Source organism: Gorilla gorilla, chromosome 5 (assembly GCF_029281585.2).
Source record: "Gorilla gorilla gorilla isolate KB3781 chromosome 5, NHGRI_mGorGor1-v2.1_pri, whole genome shotgun sequence".
Lineage (NCBI taxonomy): Eukaryota > Metazoa > Chordata > Mammalia > Primates > Hominidae > Gorilla > Gorilla gorilla.
Window position 1 is genome coordinate 167,067,813 of NC_073229.2, and position 24,733 is coordinate 167,092,545.

At 41.0% G+C, this 24,733-nt stretch overlaps 1 protein-coding gene across 11 annotated transcripts in view; it reads right to left on the reverse strand.

Moving 5' to 3' along the window:
• HIVEP2 (HIVEP zinc finger 2) overlaps positions 1 to 24,148 on the reverse strand; it is a 195,617-nt gene extending 171,469 nt beyond the window's left edge. For 3 of the 11 annotated variants that reach the window (XM_019029863.3, XM_063707900.1, XM_063707903.1), the window contains exon 1: positions 23,746 to 23,876. The gene's annotated coding sequence lies outside the window, so the exon portion shown is untranslated. Of the gene's footprint in view, positions 1 to 22,598; positions 22,680 to 22,900; positions 23,012 to 23,292; positions 23,586 to 23,745 lie in introns of those variants that run through there. The other 8 variants (XM_055392030.2, XM_055392031.2, XM_063707899.1 and 5 more) reach the window with 6 other exon arrangements.
• Between the last annotated feature and the right edge of the window lie 585 nt (positions 24,149 to 24,733).

A 24,733-nucleotide genomic window follows, 5' to 3' on the forward strand; every position in this document is an offset into this window, starting at 1 on the left:
CTTTAAAATTCCCCAAACTTGCTATGAATTCTCAAACCTTCACCAAGCTGCTCTCAGTGTCTATTGATCCTTCCAAGGGCAGCTGAGGGAATGTTCCATTTCACCTCTTCTGCAAGGAGGGTTTAGGGCTCCCTCCAGGCCCTTCTTTTCACCCTCTGCTTCCCCCTACTTTTGCCCTTATTCCAATATCCTAATTCTTGAATTGCAAGTCAGTTCCTTCACTTGACTATGATGTCTTTGGGGATAGCAACACAAGCTCTCAATTCACATTTAATAAATATAAATAACCACATAAGTATACTTTTAAAATTTTAAAATAGTAAGATCCAGAGTGGCCTGAACTTCATTTATTGAGTGCTTACTACAGGCCAGGTTCTTTACATATATTAGTACACTTAAGCCTCATAAGGTCTGTTTTAAGAGGTATCTTGGTTTTACAGGTGAGCAAACTGGAGGCTAAGAGGATAAACGTAACTTGCCGAAAGTCATACAACTAGAAAGTAACTGAGACAGTACTCAAACCCAGGCAGGCCAGCTCTGAAACCCACAGTTCTGGTCCCACTCTATACTGACTGCCTCTTTTCCAGTCATAAGTCTGATTAAGCAACAGAACTGGCTCTCAATAAGAATTATGACATGTACATCCCTAGAGAGCCTCAAAAAAAGACTGTCTTGTCCCCTCCTATTATTTTGCAGGCATGAGCATGTAAATACATAGTAGTTATATGAACATGTATTCATGTAAACACATAGTACTCTCCAGAAAACAAACATGTTTTAATATAAATCCTGCCCAACATCTAACAAACTATTATCAATAAATCAGTAATTAGTAAATAATTATACCACTAATAAGAGATAAATATTTCATAGTTAAATATTTAGGCCAGGCGCGGTGGCTCATGCCTGGTAATCCCAGCACTTTGGAAGGCTAAGGCGGGTGGATCACGAGGTCAGGAGTTCAAGACCAGCCTGGCCAAGATGGTGAAACTCTGTCTCTACTAAAAATACAAAAATTAGCCAGGCGTGGTGGTGGGAGCCTGTAATCCCAGCTACTTGGGAGGCTGAGGTAGGGGATTGCTTGAATCCGGGAGGCGGAGGTTGCAGTGAGCTGAGATCGCGCCACTGTACTCCAGCCTGGGCGACACAGCAAGACTCCGTCTCAAAAAAAAAAAAAATCATAGTTAAATATTTAATAGTGAACAATAAGATAAACATGAACCAAAATATAACAGATGACATTTAAAAATAAGATAGTTAATGCTACCTATTACATTTCCCATGATGTTAGCTACAGTCTCCTATGTTCCAACCAAGAGGATATATTGAACACTTTGGAGAAGATTTTCTTTTTCAAAACCATTCATATTTGATTCCAAATAATATTCCAATTCAGCTGATATATTGGATGGATCCCAAACACACCATCTGTTTTTTATTCAGTTGTACCTTAGCAAGGCAGAGAAATGAAGACCCCTTGCTCAAAAATTAATTTCAAGACAGTGACAGCAGATCATTAAACCAAACTCAGGGCCCTTCTGAGCTTGGAGCCCTGTACAAATGCACAGGTCACATGCCCACAAAGCCAGCCCTGTGGAGCCCCTAGATTCTATGTCAGGCACAGTACCAGGCAGGAGGTACAGCAACGGCTTTTAATCCATAATCCCGATGTCCAGAAAGGCTCAAATGTAGCATCAAAGATCCTGTTAGGCAATAAATAATCAAATATGAAATAGGTTTAGGAACTCAAAGAATCTTTGGATCTCAAACCGCTATGTAAAGGCCAAGGGTTAAGTGCTAGTTAAAATGATTCAAATTCAAGTGGGCCTCTCTTTAGCTTTGCTAAATGTCTTCTTTTATAAATCAATAGGTCAATGAGCTTTTTAAAAAATGACTCTCATTAGATGCAAAAGGAGGATTGCAAATGATTAGAATAGTAAATAAAGCACCAGGATTGCAGTATCATGTTTCTTTCAGTGGTTTTTTAATTTAATAAATGTTTATTGTGCATCTGCTGTATGTTTACGTTTCATTAAAAATCAAATAATATCTCACTTTTTTAAACCTCTTACCAAAAAGAGAATTCTAAAATTATGACCGAAGACTACAAAATAGCATCTGAAATATGAGAGATAGCAGTATCATCTTTATTTCTTCATTCAGCACCTGTGCTCTGAGCAACTACTCCGGGTCAGGCACCGTTCTAGGCATTAGGCATTCAGAGAGGAAAAGAAAAACTCTGCCTTTATTTATGTAGTTCATTGGAAAAGGCATACAGTAGACAACCAATTCTTTCAAAAAATACTGTTTAAGATATTTCAAATTGTAATTCCAAGATACAATGGAAGATTGCATTTATTCTAGGATTTTCCTCCAAGAAACATAAACTTCTCAGTTAAGAGGAAAAACATCTTCTCCTACTGACCCTAAACAGAACTATAGTTTTGGTCACTGCAAAGGCACAAAATTCTTCTGCAGTACAAAAGGTGGAATATATGCCCAAAAGTAGATATATTTGTAATTCATGTGTTCATCAAATCACATATGCTTAGACTATAATTACAGACAAGGTACTGGGTTTGGATTAATGTTATAAAAATTCAGAATCTATGCAGTCCATAAGGACTCTTCACACTCCATTTTTCATAAAATAGTATGTTAATCTCCTGGTGATTATGAGATTCAACTAATATGTCTAAGGATCCTACTTAGCACCTCCAACATGATGCTGCATCAAAACTGGGGATTATTGTTCAGATAAATCTGGAGTAATTGGTCCCTATAATACTACTACTAAATACTTTCATAGTACCTTTGCGGCCACATCCTTTGAGGCCACATAGTTGGGTCCTCTGCCTTCTGTCTATTTACTCTCTCTGTTTTAAATCTTATAGAGAGTAAATAGATAGAATGCAGGAGACCCAATATGTGGCCTCAAAGGATGAAACTAACATGCACTTTAGAAGTTCTCCTTGTTCTACCACACAAACGTTCCATACAATTTTATTGTGAAGGAAAAAAGGGAATGACAATCAATATTTTTAGAAAGTAATCTTGCATTAACATAGTGCTTTCTAGTTTTATGAAACTTTGTCACTCACATAACCTTGTTTGTCCCCAAATTGTTTAACTGTAAGAGTGTACTATAATGGATTCTGCTCTCCTAACATAATACCAAGGAGCCACAACCTTCCCTCTATTCTTAATTTCCAATTTTATTTTCTTAAGTGGGCCACTAAGTATATCTGTATCAACATTTTTGTGCATTTCATAACCCATAACTTTGCTACCATAACAACTTGAACTAAGCTCAGATGGGAAATAGGATTGTTGTGTTATATCTTGTCAAGGAAAAAGGGAAAAGCTACCCCAAAAAGACAAATTTCAAAAATCTAAAGCTATTATTCCAGATGTACTCAAATAACCTTAAATTTCCTTATTGCATAAGTAAGCTGAAAGTTTCCCAAGAAAAATGACATTGTACTATATGCACATCTCATAATCCTGTGGGGACTTCCTTTAAATGAGAATATTTAGGCAACACTACTAAAAGCATACATAAGTCAGCGGTTAGCTTCATGACTCAGTTTAACTTAAACATGTAAACATAGTGTATGTTCCAATTTGGAATGATTTTTGAGGTTTACTAGGAACTACTAAATAATATTTTCATTTAGTAAGTCCTTTCTCTGTCAACTCTTTGATGTAAGAAACCTTAGCAGACCTCCCAGTGAACTTTAGCATTTTGGCTGTGTGTCCAAAAGAACAATCTACCATTACAAAGCCTATTCATGAGTCAACCAGAGACGTAATCACAATCACGACTGCTCAGCTGATACGACTCTTCTTTATCACACCTGCAAGTATGGAAGACACGTAAGATTCAAGTTACTAAATTATAGATTATTAGTACTAAACATCGATTCTCAAATATAATTCTAAAGATGATTCATGCAAATTTAAACTTTTTTTAATTTAACAGCTTGGGTTAACTTGCTTGTGTTCAACTTTTTACGTCTACCTCTAGCAAAATAATATTATTATAAAAACAGTAAAAGTCCATCTAATAATTTCAGTATCATAAATCCAGGGCTTTGACACTGTCTTCAAATTCACAAGATCATTAGTATTCTTTTAAACCAAATTAATCATATTCCCTAAATAACAACAGCTAAAATCATGAACACTGAGATCATTTTCTTGTAATGATTCTGTCCGGAAGTGTATAAACGGCATGATGTTTGTGCTTTGCACTAAACATTCATAGCTTTGTTTCCACAACAAAGTAAAAAGGTGGCAGTTAGCGGGAGAGTTAAACAAGGTTTCCTGTGAGGGCTTTGTGAAAAGAAAGAGCGTATATTCTATCCGGGCAATGACAAACGGACTCAGGCCTCCTGAGGTCAGCGCTCCTGGGCACCATCAGGCCCCACTTCGGGAGCCCCGGGTGCTCCGGGCCCACCTGACTGGGTGTCCTCTGAGTTAGGGAGGTGCCAGTGCTGTGGTCCCCGCGAGCCCAACTGTCCCCTGACCCCCGGGCTTTTCCGCACCGTGGAGTCCCCCGACACGCTGGGGCCAGTGAACCCGGGCCGGGGCGCGCGTTCTCCCTCCCGGACCAGCTCCCGGCGCTGGGCCCGCGGCCGAGAAACTAGGTCTGGGCCGGCCTGCGGCGGCCGCCGGGCGCGGCGAGCCCCACTTTCTCCCGGCAGGAAGGGGGGAGGCCGAGAGCATTTCCTGTTGTGCAGCTGAGCCCTGCGGAGACGTCACTGCATTCATGCTCCCTCGGGTGTCAGCGGACGGAGGGCCAAAGTTCAAGCCGCGTCCAGGGCAGGCAGCGCGCGGCGGCGCGGCGGCGCGGGGCGGGCGGCCAGGGCTCCCCTCTCCTGCTGGCGCTCCCGGCGCCTCCGTCCCCGGCCGGCCCAGCGCTGCTACCGGAGGCCAGCCCTGGGGCTCCGCGGGGAGGAGCTGCTCTTCCTCCCGGAGGAAACCGAGCTCGCAAGCCCAGCGCTCCCAGCCGCAGACTGCAGGCTGCCCTCCTCCACCGCCTGGATTTCCCACGCGGAGGAAAAGGCGTGCGTTTCCAGGTGTTTGGAGGACGCACTGGCCGGGCGCACGTTCCTCAGCGTAATTTTGAACGCAGTTTCCCTAAAGATGACTTTTTCCACTAGGATTATTTCCAAGTCATCAAAAGTGAAAAATCACGTAAGTGTTGTTGCAGTTGTTTTCCCCTTGTTTTCTATCTCCTTTCCAATTGTGAATTCCGTAAATAACTGTCAGACATAAAACAGGAAAAGGAACATTTCTTCACTGCAGAGCTCCAGTAAGGTGAAAGTAGGCAAGAAGGCCCCCTGAGACGTTTCTAAAAGCATATTCTATATGTTTTCATTATGAAAACACCCACTGCACTCCTTTTATTTATTAGGACCTTAAGTTATCCTATCTCAACTAATACTTTTAAACCATCAGAATCTCTTAAGAATCTTTCAATCTTGTACTTATCCACTTTAATAGCCAACAAAACCTTTAGCCAGAGTGTTTTAAAATGGAAATTACCTATTCATGTTTCTTAAAGATTTTTAAAGTCTCCTTTCTTCTAAATTTCCAGCCTTCCATTTAGTTTCAAGCCATAAACCAGATTACAACCATGTGTAATTGTAGAGAAGCTGTGGCTTACGGTTAATAACGATTAAAAATAAGGCCATAAGGTATTTTATGATCATTTTGAAATAAAAAATTGAAATAGTTTAATTTCAGCTTGTGCAGTTTGCGACAGATCGTCAACTACAAAACAAATTGCAGATTCTGTTCTCATGGTGAACAAACATTACAGATGTTTTACTGTGTCAACATCTCTAACATTTGAACTAAGCAATGTTTCACATCAGGACATGAATTAAAACAGTGTAAACTATGGACCTGGGGTGACCATGATGTGTCGATGTAGGTTCTTGGATTATAACAAATGTACCACTCTAGCGCAAGACTTCGATAGTGGAGGAGGCTGTGTGTATGTGGGGACAGGAAGTACATGGGAAATCTCTGTACCTTCCGCTGGATTTTGCTGAGAAGCTAAAACTACCCTAAAAATATAAACTCTATTTTTAAACATATGTTTAGGGTTTTATGAGTATCCTGATACTTAAAATGTGCATTGCATTGTAACCTATGAATTCACAAGAAATTAATCTTAAGAATTGGCACAGAAATCATCTCGATGTTTTCATGAAGTTCATCCTCGGTTCTACTGCTTCTTGATGAACAAGTTTCATGTTTAGAAGGTTACTGAAATTTTTTTATATGGTAAAGGCACATCAAAGACTTTACCATTTAATATATATTAGTTGTCCTATCCAGTCATGTACTATTTCAGGCAATATTAAAGGTAACTTAGATTTCCCCACTTACAGTGATGCAAAGCCCTTCAATAATATTCTGTTGTCTTATTTCCTAAACATCTGAATAATACAACTTTATCACATGATATCTTAAATTTGCATAGTATATTAGAGTTTGCCATTTGCTTCACATATATATATATATTTCTATGCCGATTTTTTCAAAAAATAGGCTCAGAGAACTGAAATCTCCACTCAGTTCAGGACTAGCATAGCTAGTCTTTCAATCTTGCTGAAAAGCAATTGCAAACTCTTCTCATTTTCAAACTCCTTATTCCTAACTGCAACCACTTCTTTACTTCCCAGAGGCCAGTGCCCCTGAGTGTGAGTGCTGAGAGGGGCCTGCAAAAAATCTAATCACATCCAACTGCTTTATTTACTTGGCTTCCCAAACTGTATCAAAGGATTCTTGACTGTAAATGTGATTCCAGCGTATCCAATCCTAGGAAATACTGTAGTGGATATCTGTTTCCTGAGTGATCTTACACCAACTTTTTTTGGGGTGTCTTTTCTCCTTCATATCAATTGTTCTTTTATCCATTAAATCTCTGCAGCAATTCTTGTGTTTTTGATTTGAACATACTTATACTTGTTCCTTCAAATCATCTGCCAATGGTATACAATTAGCACTCCCCAAGCTGCATGTGACTCCCCAAATACTGCCTAAGCTCAGTGAAGATTTTATTCAAAATTCATGCTCTCTGGTCTATACTTAGTTGCTGATGATAGCACTTGGAAAGGACAAAGAGGGAAGACTTAAAAATGTTTTATTTTATAATCCTAATTACAGGCTAAATAAAATCAGTATTACCATAAATTTAGTATAGACTGAGGATATAAAGATCAGTATGAGAACGGTAAGATAAATTAACTTATGAATAAATACACAATTGAAAATATAAACCAGAACAAAAAAAAAGGAGTTCTTCAGGTTCCTGGTGCTATTTTCAAATGCACCTCTTTTACACCATGAAAGATAAGAAATAACTGTGAGGATAAAAGGAAGTTTTGCAGGATAACGTATTTTACACTTTCTCTTTAGAAAAAAATTAAAGTGTTCCACTTTTGTTACTTAACGTACATCATGAAGTGCACAATTCCAACCTAAGAAGATATATTATTTCATACAATGAAAAGGATTAAGACTTGAAGTTTCCCAAACTAACCATTTTAAAACTCATTGTTTCATTCAGGATTGGTTTCATTTAAATGTGTAGTTAGAATATGAGAGAAACAGTAAGTTGTTACCATAATGTTTGGCTCTCCATGCTTCTGAGATCCAAGTTCTCTAACTCAAGAGTCTCCACATTTTCATAGACTTTGAAAAGTCTTTGATATGGCCAGACTGTATCTGACAGGCTGACTTGTTTCACAAACTGGCCTCCTCTCTAAAAATATTCAGAAGGGCATACTAAATTTTCACTCTTCTCTAACAATAACCAAATTGAGTAATATCCTTCTCAAATGAGCTTTCACCAATCATTTGTTGTTTTTCCAGAAAACTGACTCCCAAGATATGTGATGACAGAATCAAGACTCTCTTCTTTCTGAGGTCCACATCCTATTTCCATGACACACTGAATGACTGCGTTGTTCCTCTACAGCCAGTACTTTCCCAAATCAAAGCCCAGCTCAAATTAAATAGCTGAAATGAAAGGAAGGGAGCTCACTGAGTGAACAGATATATATAGGAATGAAGAGAGAAGTGAATCATGCACACATACTCATGAACATATAAGAATGAATGAACCATTCATGAAAAACCTACCTACCTACTTGCTTGCTTCACAATCTTTGGTTCCTATAGAACCCTTTTCTACTTTGGTATCTCCAAGCTCAGTGGCTTTATTTTTCTTACAAACTACCCATAAAACTATAACCTTCTCTTTATTAAGTGGCCTTCAGCACAAATTACTAATGCCTCAATCCCTTCAAGGCTAGCTAACTAAACAAAGTATAGCCCCTGTAACTGAGACAGTCCCAAGACCTGCAGGTGGTTCCAGGACTATTCATTCACTTCTCTGGACAATAACAAGATGTATCATCACCTCGTACCTTTCGGGCTGTAGGTAAAAGTCAATATATTCTCAGATGGAAATATATTTACATAGTACTCAAGTGTTTGAGAGCACATCTCCTTGTTCAGCCTCCATCTATATCAAATACTTCAGAATAGGCCCTCAATGAAATCTAAGTAATAGTTAAGTACTCAGATGGCCTATAATCAAGCATGTTATTGAAACAGCAGTGTCCCCACATGAATTCAAGTAAAACAAAATTATTTTTTATTACAATATAGTATTTTCCTATTCTCTCCCAGTCACTCACAAAGTCCTCTGTACTTCTCCAGAACCAAAAGTGTGACTAGAGCTAAATCTAAAATGTATTTATTTTCATAATGATTAAAAGAAAAGTTCCAAAATCAAAGTACCCACTCAGGAAACAATAACTTTTATTTTGGCAACAGATAATTATTAAATCTCAACTATCTTCTAATATATCACTTCTGCATATAGGTCTACTTGTTCTATCAAATATGTGACCATTTAAATATTCCTTCTTTACTATTCATTATATGGAATAAGTCATCTGTGCAGGAAAATTAAGAGAGTTTTCTCATAGGCACTAAAGGCAGTCTAGATCTCAAGTAGGAATTTTTTTTAATTGTTATCAAGATGCAACAAAACTCCTTGCATACTGTAAGGCACTATATAGATAGCAGTCTTACAAGCAGTTTAAATGCATACAAGTACTTCCCAATATTCTGTATCCCCATTTTTAATCAACAGAAAAATATAAATTGATGAAAAGGTTAATTTATACTAAAATGACAATCATTTGAGCTCAGCCTAGTATCAGTATGGCATGTCATTTATATTGCCAAAAAGTAGGAGGTAGAAAAGGTATGTGTAACTGGCCACAGGTGTGAATATAACAATACATCCATCAGCAATACACTTACTTTACCTTCATGATTAAAGTCACCATCCTTGAGATTGCTGGCTTTCTAGGACACAGAAAGTATATAAAAATAATATGCCAATTCAAAGCAAACATGTCTTATATGCAAAATACATATACTCCTTGCTACTTATAAATGCAGTTGAATTTTCTGCATAGAAATTTTCACATACTTATCTTTTATCTGTTTGTTTCATTTCATTAAATTGTGTATGTAGTTACAGAACTGTTCAATTCAGGGACCAAATTCTCAATGGGGTAAATTACATCTACCATTATCTATCGTTTTAAGTCCAAACCCCTTAAGCTGGAATATGAGTCCTTAGACCATATATCCCTATCTTCCTAACTTTCTCACCAACATTTACTTAATACGTATTTTATGCTTCCCTCAAATGAAATGCTTCTCTGAAAATACTCTTGACACTTTCCCATATTGGTGTGTGTGCCCAGGTAAAGCATTTCCTTTTGCTATCTCCTGAGTCCTCGGCCAGGGTTGATGTTGCGCCTTCTCAGTACTTCACGTGTGCCTCTCTCATGGTACTTAACCTGCTTCTTTTAATTACTGCTTCCCTTACATCATTCTTTTCCTCAATATGGTAGATTATAAAGTCCTGATGATGAGAATAGTGACTCTTCTTTATATTTTATGTTCTACTTACATTTATATTCTATCTATATTTATACTCTACTTCATATTCCCATATATCTTGCACGTACCAGAATCTCAAGAATTATATTTGTTAAAATCAATTTGCATTACATTATTATACATTCCAACTCTGTTCTAGTTATACTACATAAAAAGTCTCAGCAAGCATGGCTAGTCCTTTTCTGTAAAACGTTTCTAAGCCAGTTGGTAAGAGGCTGTCTTCTGGAAAGTAAATGGTAATAAGCAATTTATTTTTGAGGAGTTATAAAAAAAACTCAGCCTGGAGTAAATTTCAGACATGAACAATCTGATCTCTGGGAAATTAATAAAATAAAAATGAAAACAACATCCTATGAGGTCTAGTTGAAGGAACTGGGAATATTTAGCCTGGAGAAAAGAATACTTAAGGTGAACAAGATTGCTATCTTTAAATAATTGTAGGATTGTCATGCAAGACAATGAGTAAACTTGTTCTAGATAGCTGGAGAGGGCTCAACTGCTGGTAACTAGAAATGTCCAAGAACGGAATAGGCCTCCCTAAGAAATAAAAAGGTGTTTAAGTAGAATCTGAATGCAAGCAGTCCTTGGTAATTTGTCCTAAGTGATTTCTTGCTCAGTTAGAGATTAAATGATGCCTCCAATAGTTTTATCTAATCCTGAACTTCTGTAAGAAACTTTACATTGCAGAGTGTCCTGTCACCAGTTGACAAACCAAAACTGAAACATCAGATCCTACACCTAAGAAAATTAATCAGCATATTTAAACTAGACACTTTAAGAGATGCCCTAAATAAGGCATCATTGCAGTAACACAAATTGTATCACAATGAAAGGAAGAAGTAAAATTTCTCACTAAAAGCTCTACTGGGACCGATGATGCAGCCTGCTCAAAACCAAAAGCTGACCCATCAGAAAGAAAGCAATGGGAACAGGTTGCACTAAATAAGGAAGCAGTCATTTGCATGTTCCAAAAGAACCTCAGAATTTCATTTCTTCATGCCTGCCCCACTCACTGCCTCGTTTATTTAGAAATACTTACATGTCAAATACAAATAAGAATAGTAGCCTGATGTATACAACTGTGTGGCATACTATAAAACTTTGAAATGAAATTTAAACCAAATCGGTTTGGCTCAAAGGAAATTAAAAATGTTAGATATACTGTTTGGCACTGTTTGATTTTTAAAGCTGTAAGAAGGCTTAGTATAACAATAGCAGGCTTCAAAGCAATGGGAATTTTGTGATTAATTTCAAAATGTCTTCTGTTTGCTTCATACTGCTCTCATCCTACAGCCGACAAGAATATAGGAAAAGAAGGACTATCAGGATAATGTCTTCACAATATAAATTATTGGGATTATTTGTGAAGATGTAAAATTTTTCCAGATGGCTATTAATACCCATCAGGACCATTTTCAGACATCATTAGGTTTCACATTAGCAAACTCCCACCAAACATAGCCAAAAACCAACTGATGACTGAACAGACTTGGACTTTGTCCATTAGAAAATTTAATTTCCACACTCAGTGTCTAATTATTTGTTATATTCTATACTGTCAGATTATTATTTTAAAAGGTCATTTAGAATATTCTCAGCCACTTGACCCATTTTAAAATTTACACTTGATTGAAGCTGGGCACCAAGTTTATCATGAATAGTACTAAGGTCATTTGAAAAAGTAAACAGATTACAAATCCAAAAACAAATGTCTTTAGAGCCCTTTCCTTTTGTTTGAATGTGGGTATAACTCTCTGAATACTTTGTGACACAAGTGCATTAGTGACCTACACAAAATTTAAATCCATCAGGAGATATTATAACAAGCTGTGGAACTGCTGACCATTATCTTTCTGAAAACAATTACATAGGCCTGTAATAAATTGCATCAATATCAGTCAATTATCTCAACAACACTCTACTAACCCTTGTCACCAATGTATTGCTGTGTATCAGATTTTTTTCAACAATTGAATTATTCTCAAAACTTAGTGTTGCTTCACACACTAAAAATAGCCACTCTAATTCTCTTGTGTTACCCTGCTGTATTCCCAGGAGGTAGGGGAGTGCTATAAACAATGCTTCATTTTTACAGATGAAGAAATAATGAAATATAACAGAGGTACAGCCTCTTGGCCTGAATCCTTTTGAAAATCAATACTAAGGCAAGCAATCAACTAGTGGGGTCAGAGTTTCAAGTCATCCATTCTGGTGTTCTCTAGAGCTCCAGTGTAGGCTCTAATGAGCACAGCCTCACAAGAGCAGAAAAGATATCTGAAATCCTCATTTTACCCAAAAAGGCTACATCTCTATATCTCTCCCAACATAAACTTTGACACATGACTACTGACAAGAAAATAAATTGAATGTTTATAACCCTGGATTTTTCCCTTGCTTAGAGAAAGCGAATTTATTAAAATGTAAGCATCAGCAGAAGAAAGAAAAATAAAGTTTGATAACTATTCCATGGATAATTAGAAGCTGAACTTCCCACGATCTATCCATAAAGTACTGGACCAGCCATCAAGACCATCTCAAGGGACACTGCTGAGTTGCAAAGACAGAGGCTTTCACCACTTGCTTTGCATGAAAGGAAACCGTTTCACCCCAGCCTTTCCTCCTGCATTTGTCTTGGCCTACATGGGGCAAGGGTGTGTAGTGGGGGAAAGGAATACACTCCCTCTTTCACACCTAATTGATCCAAACAGGCACACCAAGAAACAATGCTTCCTCAAACTCCACAATCATGAGCAACAGCCACCTTCACACAGCGTCCTTCTTAGGGCACCCTGAACAGAATATGGTCAAAGAAAGCTGTCCTAGATGGAAGAATCCCAGTTCAGCTATAAGCTTCCCTATCCAACTGAAGGGAGAAACATAATTCAAAAAGGCCCTATCTGTTCACTCGCTGCAAAAACAAATGGGAAGTTTAGAGCCTGGGAAGCCCGCAACTATGGGTTTAAGAGATGTTTGGGATTGCTGGATGGACACATGGAGGCACTTGTTTCCTGGGGAATGTTAAAATCAAATGTGCCAAGAAGCACTTAAAAGTGCACAGATAGGCTGGGTGCAGTGGCTCATGCCTGTAATCCCAGCACCTTGGGAGGCTGAGGCGGGGTGGATGACTTGAGCCTAGGAGTTGGAGATCAGCCTGGGCAACATGGCAAAACCCTGTCTCCACAAAAAGTGCAAAAATTAGCTCAGTATGGTGGCAGGTGCCTGTAGTCCCAGCTACTTGGGAGGCTGAGGTGGGAGGATCGTTTGAGCCCGGGAGTTGGAGGTTGCAGTGGAGGCCCAGATTGCACCACTGCACTCCAGTGGGGGCAACAGAGTGAGACCCTGTCTCAAAATAATAATAAAATAAAGGTGCACAGACTGATGAACTCTGGCTATTGGCACAAAGCCTAGACAGGACTTGAGCTCCTGGAGGATCTCTTTCATCTGGTTCTCATGGCCCCCATCTTATAGCGTGGCAGGTGTTTTTCCTTACCATTTGGACCGTAAGCTTCTTGAGAATTACGACTTTAAACATCCACCAAATATCAGCTGTATGCCCAGCACATGTCATACACTGTATTGAGCACACTTTTGTGAAAGTGAAACCATCCTAATCCACTAGAAATTTTATAGCAAAAATTATCAGTTAAAAGATGAATAATTCACTTAAACAAGATTAAAAATATAAACTCTGAATATAATTTAACTACTTCACTTTGGCAAGCTTATAGATGCATTTAACAATAGGATGTGTCACAAAAATTAGCCGCGCATGGTGGTGCCAGCCTGCAGTCCCAGCTACTCAGGGGACTGAGGCGGGAGATCATTTGAGCCCAGGAGGTCGAGGTTGCAGTGAACCGTGATCGCACCACTGCACTCCAGCCTGGGTGACAGACCAAGAACTTGTCTCAAGAAGAAAAAAAAAAGGATGTGTCATTTGTAAACCATTTTTTTCTTGCCCATAAAAAAACAGCCAGCACTTAATTCTCTCTCTCTCTCTCTTTTTTTTGAGATGGAGTCTCACTCTGTCAGCCAGGCTGGAGTGCAGTGGGGCGATCTCGGCTCACTGCAACCTCTACGTCCCAGGTTCAAGCGATTCTCCTGTCTCTGCCTCCCAAGTAGCTGGGACTACAGGCATGTGCCACCACACCCGGCTAATTTTTGAATTTTAGTAGAGATGGGGTTTCATCATATTGGCCATGCTGATCTCAAACTCCTGACCTTGTGATCCACCCACCTCAGCCTCCCAAAATGCTGGGATTACAGCCATGAGCCACCGCCCGACCACCAGCACCTAATTCTACTAATTCTACAGGTATGAGGGGCCATAATGCTGAACCATAAAAATGAATTTTTAAAAAATCTAGTGCTATAATATTTAGGTGTCAAAAACTACCTTACTATGAAATATATGTACATACATACATACACATATATATAAAATAAATGGGGTATTTCATTAGTGATTTAATAAGTCTTACGATGTTTCTTTGTTATTTGGGTTAAGAGAGACCACTACAAAAGCAGAGATCCTGTAAACACTGAAAAGTAATACAATGACTGAATTAGCCATAAAAAGTTTCTAAATTAGTCTACTAGAATGTAAACTCCATGAAGGCAAGGATTTTTTTTTTTTTTTTTTACTATTTTTGTCTATTGATGGATCTCCAGTGTCTAGAACAGCACCTTTCCCAGAGCAGGTGCTTAATAAATCTCTGTTGAATTAATAAATTTTTTTTGAATTAAAGTCAACAGTCCTGTGAACACCCAAGTTGAGTCTCTTAAGTAGGCCCAAGGCCCCACGAGTAGTCACTGGTCCTCTGGCTCTTGCGCAGAAGTTCGAGTGGGGTAATTCAGGCCCCAAAAGCTATTTTTAGAGCAAAAACTTCAGAATGATTTTCCACAAAGAACCAGAGAATTTAGTTCACTTCATTGGCATAGCACTGGCTGAGCTCAGTGAGAAACACCCCAGATTTTAATTGATGTTTCCATTTGTTAACTGTTGAATGTGAAACCATGTCATTCTAACATTGTTTCTTAAACCATTTCAGTCAAGAGTTTAATGGACCATTTGAAAATATTTAATATTTTACTGTCACAACAATTTGAATTGTCCTGTGTTTTTCTTATAGTCTAATACCTTGTTAATAATAACCCATAGCTACCAGGTATTAAACGTTTACTAGGTGCTCATTGAGATGGGTACAAACATTCTCATAAAAATTTCCCAATGACTCTTGAATGGGTATTATCCTCACTTTGTAACCTCAGGGAGGTTAAGTAACATACCCAAATTCCCCCAGGTGGTGGTGGAGCTGGAATTTGCCCTATTCTGTCTGACTTCAAATCCAGGTTCTTAATCCCGTGGGCTACCTGTTTATCCATGTACTACTAAGGGGAAACATTGTGCTAAGTGATAAGTATGGTTGGCCTTTTTTAAATATTTGAAATAATTTTGATGTGTAAACAATTGCTTATACTGCATGAAGTGGTAAAAAGACAAAGCATTTTCGGAGCCAAAGAACCCTGAGTTCGAATCCCGCTTCACCAATGACTATCAAAGCATCCCTGCAAAAACCTTTCTGAATGGAAGTTTCTTTAAGTGTACACATCAAGATAAAAAACTAAATCTTCTGAGGGTGGTTGTGAGGGCTAAGTGACGTAATGTGGAGAGAGAGCCTGGGATGGAGCCTGGCACAGGTGAGTGCTCTTTAAGCCTAAATTGCCTTCCTTCTAACGGATTTGCTAAATTGGCACTGTGCTGATTTTTTTAAGTGTTTAGTTCATCCTTGTAATACCATAATTACAGAATATAATGACATTGCATTCTCTACAACTACAAAGTACAATTTATAAACTGATAGAATATGAGCTGGAAGAAGCTTTAGGAGCCATCTGTTCCAATCTCTTCCATTTCCAAATGAGGTCCAAAGAGCTTCGATGACTTGTTTCCAAGTTTTCACAGAAAGTTAATTGCAAAGACAGGACTAGATCTTGCGTCCCTCCCACCTCCACTCCTGCTATACCCTCCACTTTTGCTTCACATTACACAGGCATGGCAATGCATGTAATTTTCTAACAATTAAGCAGTATAAAATAACCTCAATTTAATTGCATCCAATTAACAAGCCAAATTAGCATTTCATATGTACACTATTAAACTAGTTGTCTGCCTTCCAAAAGAAATAAAACACTGTTTCAAATAAATCTAGCGTTTTAGTGAACAAAGCTACTTAGTTTAAATCACCTTTCCTATAATCTTCTTTATGTGGAATTAGACATTAATCTCCATTTTAAAAGAAATATTTTCTGCAACTATCAGGATGAGAATTCACGCTGTATTTAAGTAGCAAAATTTTCTCTCTCACAGAACACCTATGGTTTTCTATGATTTGTATATGTGTGTATGCACACGTGCAAACCTGTACACATATGCACGCTGTCAGATCCCTAATCAAATACAAACGAAGGTGTGTCTACATTTACCTACTGCCCTAGTTTCAAAAGTCCCACCTTTTCCCTAGGCTTCTGAACTCAAGTGAATTTGCCACAGTGCAAATAATAAGAGCTTCGATGATCTCCTGCTTTTTTTCTTTTTGCAGAGAAAATGAAACCATTAAATAAATCTTTGCCAAACAAAGCACCGCATTTCAAATACACTGCACTACACTATCTGTCCAGTATTGTAATGATTTAGATACAGCTGCGTATCAATTAAAAAGCAGTATTCCAGTTAACCACGAAATGAATCAGTGGCCCATTCCTTATACATGTATCCCTAAAAATATAATTACCTTGTAATTTTAACTATAAACATGTCTGCAAGTTGGTGTTTGATGGTCAACTTTCACTACTAATATTTATAAATATATTCCGTAGTAAAAAAAAAATTTATATTAGGTTAAAATAATAATGCAATACTTAAAATGTTCAAATTGACAACCTGTCATACACATTTGGCCATGTTTAACAAAATATTTTAATCACTTTTGTTACTTACTTTTAGGGTACTTTTAAACACATCAATTAACAGAATAAAAGAATTCATATTATCATTCAGTAGGGGCAACTTTCATTACTTCTCTTTAGGATATTTTGGCAATCTAACTGTCTCCTTGCCACCAAGATATTCATCCCATATACCCTCATAAGCTTTCTGAAACACACACTTTATAGCATCACTTCTCTGCTCAAAAACCTTCAGTGATGTCCAGCTTTCTCTGCAGGTCTTTGAGGCACCACAAGATCTGGAGCTACGTACCTTTCCAGGCTCCCAACTCCTCCTCTGCTCTGGTACTATCCCTGTCCCCTCCCATCCCAGGTCAGAGTATGAGGAGCTCCTGCCTCCCTTCTTTACTCAATGAAATTCTACTTAACATTCAAGATCCTCAGTAAAAAAAAAGAATCACCTCCTCTCATAAGAACCCTCTAATCTTTCCAGTTGGAAAACATCCTGCTTCCATTTATACTCTACTCCCAATTGTAAGTTTTAATAAAGTTTACTATAAGCCATGTCTCTTCTAGATTGTAAAATGTTTGAAGTTGGAAATCATCATCCTTTTATCACTGTTGCTCATTCTGACTCTTGATCTGACTGCAGAGCCCAAGCTTGGAACTACTACATAAAATAGACTCTTTTTGTCACCTAAATTGAATCTCCTACATTATATAAATTATAAAACAGAAAAAAAAGTAATCAAATGATGCAGTGGACAAAATAAAGGAAAGTGATTTTCACTAACCTCTGTTTCTACTCTTTTGCTTCATATTTTCATGTCACACAGACCCCTAATCACATGGAAAGTAAGAAATCAGAACTAAATTTCTCCAAAGATCCTGATACTTGCAATCATGAGGAGAAATTATTGGGATACTTGAATGTCTCAGCCCTTTGCTAGTTGTTTGAAAATATATAGATCTAGCTCATGCAGGGCTCCAAAGATTAATTGGTTACTTCACACAGCGACCTTGTAAAGACTTCTGAATTGGTAGTTATTTATTAATTGAATCAATGATGCTGGCTATTTTTGTTAACTAGAGGACCAAATAAGTATTTTTAGAACTTAAATTATTTGCTATTAAAAAAATCTGCAAATAATAATAGTTAATTTACAGGTAAGTCCTTCAAACTGAAGTCATTACATATAGAGTCATTAAAAATTCCAGGTGCTCCAAGACAATTGATGTGGAAGCACTGAGAAGAGACAGGCGTTATGCACAAGGTTCTTCCAATTTCAAGGTCCTACCCCTCAAAATTGCCTCTCCAAGGATCAACCTGTAACATGATCATTTGGAGGGTCATGATGTGTCCTGATTTGCCAAAGGCAGTCCTCACATATGTCAGGTTGGATAATCATTCCTGTGGTCAACCTTCCTTCAAGGCCCTGCATTACCTTTCTCTTATCAGCCCCACTGGCTTGTTTTTAACTCCTGGAAGGAGCTCCTTTAGTGGTTCGGGTCATTATTTATACCCTGCGTGTCTAGCCCAAGGCCTAATCTACAGGAAATACTTGTTGAATGACTGAGAGAGTGAATTGCATTGACCAGCAATAATAGGGCACCAGTCGTAGTACTCTGAATAGAGGATTAAGATTATATGTGAGTGACAAGTCAAAAAGGTTGGCCCTGGGTACTTCCTGAACTTACTTCCATCACTCTGTGACCCAGAAGTAGCAGGTGAGACCCCCTCTGCTTTCTGCCGAGAATCACCCTCAGGCACATAAACATCATGTTCATCTCTTCCTCTCTCCAAAGCACTTTCTCAAATAGATGTAAACAATTAGATCCCAAATTTTAAGGAGGTTGGAAATCTAAACTTATAGACACTTGTAGAATAGATCACATGTCATAGAAAATACCTCAAATGATGAGTAATGGGAGTGTATGTTAAGACAGCACAAATTCGGCCTAGAACAATAGTGACCCAAATATCAGGCAGTTCTGGTTCTATTCTAAATGCAGTCACAAAGCCAGTTTAGGCCTGTGTCTATCTAATGTCGATATTCACGGTCCATCTCAGAGAAGCCAAAGATTGCACAGACCAAGAAAGCTGTGTTATCCTCTTTCCCACGACGATTTCGGAGTTGTGACACAATAATAAAGTGCTAAAATGTTTTCCCAAATTAGTTAGTGGCATCTCATAGCTACAAATATTGGCTTACTCAACCTCTTTTTCATAAGCATTGCCATAAATATCATACAGAAAGCAATGCTTTTGATTGTGACCAAATACCAGGAACAAAGAGAAAATACTACTTCTCATACAATTACTTTAAAATAAACATGATCTTATTTTCATAAAGTTTTCCTATTTCCCTTTAATCCTCTGTGTTCATCCCAAACACTGTAAATCCTACAGGTTTCACAGTACAGCCCTCACTTGAATATTCACTAAAGTTTAGCTCCATACTAATAAAGGATCTGCCTGTATGGTTAAAGCGAATCCATACACTCTGGATGGGTTTGAAGTTCCTTATGAAACCTTAATTTCATTAAGTTGAGTTAGCAAACTTCCTCTGCTCCTTTTTATAATATCACTTTAAAAGTTGTAACAGTTAAATACCAAGTTTTAGCCAAAATATGAATTCATGATGAATTCACATATAAATCCATGAACTGGAAGCATATCATTGAAATTTTCAGGTAGATATTTAAACTGTGAACCGTTTCTCCACCTACAGAACTAATGTATAGACCAACAGAGAGTTCTGCGGATGCTGATCACGTACCAAAATATGAAAACGGTGTTTATTTTTAACAAATAGGAGATGAGCAGCCTGTCTGATCCACAGCCATATATCCAGTTGACCTTAGCCACTTTTCCCTTCTGATAATAATTACATGTCAGTTATTAAATTACTTTACATCCTCATGGATTATACTTTCACTCATGCCAACTAACATTTTCTATCATTCTTTAAAATTACTTTTCCTATGTGAAGCTTTCAAATTGACTTTAGCTAATTACTGATAATAATTTAAAAACTGAAACCCAACCCAAATAGTGTACTTGTTATAATTCAAAAGCTGAAACCCAATACAGTGTACAACACAGAGTTATTTGTTATTGCTGCTGTTAAAATGAGCCCTGCTTTGAAAAAAAAAATGGCAAATTCTGGAATAAGATTTTTCATTTTAAATTAAATCAGCATAAAAGAGTCAACCAGATCTTCTGAATAGTGACAAAGTGCCAAAAGTTCAAGCAGACACATGCACCATTACTCCACAAGGAACGTCTCCATATATACTGTCCTCTGTTTTGTTTTCATGGTAACAAGAACATTCACAAACACATCTCATGCAAAGGAGCCTGATCAATCAAAATATTCTGCTGGTTAATCTTTCAATGTAATCAAAGAGAATTATTTTCCTATGTGATAATATACACATAGTAAATTTTTCACATTCCATGTTAAATAGGAATATAGAAATGTTTTATGTACTTTAGTGGTATTTTACCAAACACCTCTACAAGGATCTAACCAGTTAAAAATCAGTTAGATCTTACATTTGTAAGATCATTAATATACCACCATTCCCAAAATTGTCCCCGAATCAGTCACACATCAATTTACTCTTGAATACCCTTGTATAAATATAAGCCATCTCTAATAAAGTTAGCCACATAAAATACAATCACTGTAACAAAAATACAGATGCCAATAAGCAAATTTTGTTTTATACCCGACCTATGCTCGACGCAAGAAATTGTCTCAATGTTCAAAAGATTCATCATTGTAATGTAATACATTTCTGTATATAAGAAATATACTGCATATTTCAAACCTAGTGGTCAAAGGGATTATGACACTTGAAACAAACACACTATCATTAAGTAAATACTGGTAAATCCCTTTCAGCTCACAATGCAAATGTACAGTTGTCATTTGGTACTATGACTCCTTAGGGTTCCACAGGGAATTTTCTCTTAATAATGAAAATGATACCCACTTTAGTCACAGAAAGGGCATTTCTGTTCTGATAAACCATTTGGCCTATATCCTAAAAATCAAACCCAATCTACTCATTCCACAATCTACTTTGTTAAAATTCTGCTTCTGGCACTCTTATAAGGTGAAAAAGCAATGAGACATTTGCTACATATGTAGCAAACATATGTGATCTATATGTGCAAATATTTAAAATAACTTGGTTTGCTCAAGGGCAAATATCACCAAATATTACTATATCACTGGAGGAAACGTTTCTAATAAAGTTAAATGGCCTTTTTCTAGGGGGACAGATCATTGCAAATTTAATTAAAATGGATCTTATTAATATTTCAAGTAATTTCTGGGCTTGATTATGCACTACAAAAGAAACAACTGTATTGAGGAGAAAAATCAATAGCCCTTGACTAGGGCTCTGGGTATGCTAGAAAAACACAGATCTCTTGTGAATTATTGAGGTCTAGCTTTAGGGTTGGGGGCGAGTACCAATATTCATTTGGAGGTAAATTGAGTTATTTTTAAAATGGCAGAAAAGAAAGGAGAAAAATCAGTTCAAATTTTCCATTATAATGAAAGTACAGGAAACAAGCCTTTCTATATTCATTTTAGGCCTAAATAACTCTGCAGAGAATAAGGGTTTTGCAATGTCAGTTGCACACACAACTTCCTGTGTGAATGCTAAGCCATTACAGGTGTCCTAAGGCCTCCAGTGAAACCTATTATCAAGAGATTCCTCTGGTCTCCTCGAAGTCATCCCCAGCGCCCCCCCATCCGCCGCCCACACATTATTGCTTCTCTCCTCCAAGTGTCTTGATTAAGGACCCTCTCTCTTCTCCGCACTCCCGAGGTTAAAGTGCCCCCGTTCCCTTGGTGTAGCTGGTTACAAGCTTTCTCGTTAGGGAGGACTAGTGCCTGCAGTCCTTTTTAGTTAGATGCTTTTAAGTCAGAGATGAGAGGAGCCACTTGAAGAAACCCTCCTTCCCTTCTTCCTTTCCCCCACTGGGAACCAAGTCCCTGAAGGACAACACCCAGGGACGCTTCCTGACCTTCTATCCCCTCACCCAATTTGGGCTTGGAGGGTTGGGGTCGCATTTTCTCATGTCCTCTGCTGCACTGGATGTGTTATGTAAGAGGGACAGAACGCGGGCGGCACATGCGTATAAAGCGCACCGACCTGTGATAACAGCTGGGGTAGCAGAGCGGATCTGGAGTCCACCCCCCCACCAAATACGACAGACCCCACACATGCACATCAGCACCCCCTCCCCCACCCACCCACCCACCCACACACACACGCACACACCCAGAGCAATGTTTTCCTGTCACCCCTACCAGTACCAGAGGCACAGAATGGAAAGGCGGGGGGTGGGGGTGAAAGGAGGTGAAAGAGGAGGAGGAGCAGCAGCAGCACATCTGCTTTGATAGCAGCCGGCAGTGCCGCCGCGGCAGAGAGCCCCTCGTTAACCCCCTTCCTGTGGCTGCACCACGTCATGGAACATTCCCGGAACGGGCCAACGTTCCACCCACTTCAGGGAACAGACATAAAGGCGCAGACCCAGTTCCCCACAGTGCACAGCCCAAACACACATGTCCCTTCCCGATCCCCGGCCAGACGGACAGACAAACACGCATGCAAACCGCCCCCACCCGTCTCCACGCGCCCGGGTCCAGCCGGCAGCGGCCAGAGCCGCTCTGCAGCCGGTGCACCCGCAAGGCGAGGGCGCCTCCGCCTGAACCTTCCATCGAGACAGTCCCCTCCTTCCTCGCTTCCTTCCTTCGCTCCTTCCTTCCTTCCTTCCTTCCTTGCCCGGGAGGTAAAGGGAGTCACTGAAATGCCCAGAGCCAGCGCCTTCGCTGCGCTCGCTCGGCCGCAGGCCGGCGGCCCGGGCCTCGCGCCGCCAGCCCGCCCGGCCGCCTGCGCCGCGCGCCGCGGCCCCCTCCCCCGCTACCTGACAACGGGCCGCCGCCGGCCGCCGCAGCCGCAGCGGTGGCCGGGCCGTGCGCGCCGGTGCACGTCGCTCATTAGTAAGCAGGCACATTCCTGCCTCCAGCGCTCCCGCGCGGCCCCCTCCCCCCAGGACATTACGCAAAGCAGCCTCCCCTCATCTGCATAGATCCGCGGCCAGGGTATTCCCCGCATTTCCCCACGCGCCCGACACCCCTCCCGCGGTCTCCCCCATCCCCGCCCCCTCCGACCCTCACCCTCGGGCCACCGGGAAGGGGCTGGGGGCACACGCCGGGGAGCGGGGGACGGAGTTCGGCGGCGGCGATTCCAATATAAAGTGAAACAAGCTCCCAGCGCCGAAGGAGGCAGGAAAAACCCAGCGTCCAGGCCACTTACCGAGCCGAGGAGGGACCTAGATTCCCGCCGCTCCGCTCTCGCGGTGGCCGGTCCGCCCTCCGCGCACCCCGAGGCTGCACCCAGCACCCCAGACGCGAGACGTGGAGGAACGCTGTGAACGAGCCGGGAGACCCTCCAAGTTGCTCTGGGCTCCGGGGAGCGTCAAGGTCCAAGACACAACTTGGCAAAGACTTGTGCCACAGTCACCGAAGATGTTTGTGCGGAGACCCTCCTGCGGGGAACGACGGCGCTCGGCGGCGCCCCGCTCTCCTCCTCTCCACCCCCTCACCTCCAGCCCGCCTCCCGCCGGCCGCCCGCCTCCGGGCCGCGAGCCCCTCGGGCGGCTGTCAGCTCCCGGCCGCCGCCGGGTGACAGGGGCGGGAGGAGGACGCGACGCGGCGGCCCGAGCCCCAGCGGGCGAGGGGGATCCTCGCAGCCGCGGCGGCCGCTCACCTGGAAAGTCACCGCTGAGGAGGAGGAGAAGGAGGACGGGGAGGAGGAGGGAGAGGAGGAGGGGGAGGAAACCCCCCTGGTGCCCTTGTTCTCGCTGCCGCGGCGGCCGCTCCTCGCCAAGGCTGAGCGTGTCTGGTGGGGGGTGTCTGGTAGCATTTCCTTAAGGACAGAGGGAGGGCGGGCGCGGAGGGAGGGAAGAGATCCCGACCGCCAGCCCAGGCTCCTCTTGCCTTTATTTATTTTTCTGACACTGTACGGAGATGGGCCCGGGGCAGGGGCCGCCGGGCTCAGGCGGGAGCCGCGAGGCCCGGGCCGCAGCTGTCTGCGTGCGGGAGCCGCAGCGGCCGCCTCCCCTCCCGGGCTGTGGACGCACCGGGTTATTCCTGGCAGCGCCTCCCCGAACAGAAGTTACTAGGAGGAGTGCGCGGCGAGGGCGGACGGGGGGAGAGGCGGAGGGAGGGAGGGAGGAAGAGGGAGAGACTCAGCCAGCGACGTCATCGGATCCCCCAGCGCGTCCCAGGGAGGGAGGCTGAACCAGAAAAACCAGTCTGGAGCCAGTGAGCGAGAGAGGGATGTGCGGCGCGCGGGGCGACGGGGGAGGGAGGCGGTCGGGAGGGCAGGGCCGGGCCCCAAGGCTGCCGCTGCGGGCGGGGAGATCGCGGCCGCGCACTCGCTCGGTCGGAGCGGGGAACTCCCCGGAGAGCCGGTCTCTACTTGTCATGCAAAAAAACTTGGGCATCTCTAGGAGCCTGAGAATTTCCTTTAAGGATGTGGAAACCTCCTCCGTCCCCACCCCTTCCCCATTTCCCAGAGAATCGTTGTCTCCCTTCCTGACGAACGGAATTGTATAATTAGTAGTGCCCTTAGATTTGGAACCAGTACTCCGGATCCCTGGCCTCTCCTCGCCCCCTGCCTCTACTCACAATTATGTTATCGGTCAAGAAAAGCAAAATCAGACTGTGGCTCCTGGCTGGGTTTCTGGAGCTTT